The following is a 1,280-nucleotide window of genomic DNA, read 5'->3' on the forward strand; positions in this document are numbered from 1 at the left end:
GAGAAAAAGAAACAGGGTCCGGTACGATCTTCCGAACGGCTGAAATTGAAGTGTATAATACACGATTTTTCGGGATTCCGGGGTCCCGGAACAAAATTCTCCGGAAATCACATAGAAAGTTCCTCGGGTCGATAAAGCGGCCACGCAAAGTTTGAGCACCAACGGAAGACATTTGGGGGTGCCGGTGTGCCGAAAAGCGTAAACCAAAGATTCAAAACTCGGATTATCGTGAAAAATGTGTTAAAGCTCGTTATTTGAGGCTGAAATCAAACAGGTTAATTACTGAAATTAGTTCGGACGCGTGATTGAAATACAGGGAGAAAAAGAAACATGGTCCGGTACGACCTTCCGAACGGCTGAAATTGAAGTGTATAATACACGGTTTTTCGGGAATCCAGGGTCCCGAAACAAAATTCTCCGGAAATCACATAAAAGGTCCTCGGGTCAGATAAACTGGCCACACAAAGTTTGAGCACCAACGGAAGACATTTGGGGGTGCCGGTGTACCAGAAACCAGCATTCGCCGAAATTCGGATTATCGTGAAAAATGCGTTAAAACTTGTTATTTGAGGCTGAAATCGAACAGGTTAATTCCTGAAATGAGCTCGGACGCGTGATTGAAAAACAGGGCGAAAAAGAAACAGGGTCCGGTACGACCTTCCGAACGGCTGAAATTGAAGTGTATAATACACGGTTTTTCGGGATTCAAGGGTCCCGGAACAAAATTTTCCGGAAATCACATAGAAAGTTCCTCGGGTCAGATAAAGAAGCCACGCTAAGTTTGAGCACCAACGGAAGACATTTGGGGGTACGGTGTGCGAAACCAAAGATTCACGAAACTCGGATTATCGTGAAAAATGTGTTAAAGCTCGTTATTTAAGTCTGAAATCGGACAGGTTAATTCCTGAGATGAGCTCGGACGCGTGATTGAAAAATAGGGAGAAAAAAAACAGGGTCCGGTACGACTTTTCGAACGGCTGAAATTGAAGTGTATAATACACGGTTTTTCGGGATTCTGGGGTCCCGGAACAAAATTCTCCGGAAATCACATAGATAGTTCCTCGGGTCAGATAAAGCGGCCACGCAATTTTTGAGCACCAACGGAAGACATTTGGGGTGCCGGTGTGCCACAAACCAGCACTCGCCGAAACTCGGATTATCGTGAAAAATGTGTTAAAGCTCGTTATTCGAGGTTGAAATCGAACAGGTTAATTCCTGAAATGAGCTCAGACGCGTGATTGAAAAATAGGGAGAAAAAGAAACAGGGTCCGGTACGACCT

This window comes from Silene latifolia, chromosome 7 (genome assembly GCF_048544455.1).
Source record: "Silene latifolia isolate original U9 population chromosome 7, ASM4854445v1, whole genome shotgun sequence".
Lineage (NCBI taxonomy): Eukaryota > Viridiplantae > Streptophyta > Magnoliopsida > Caryophyllales > Caryophyllaceae > Silene > Silene latifolia.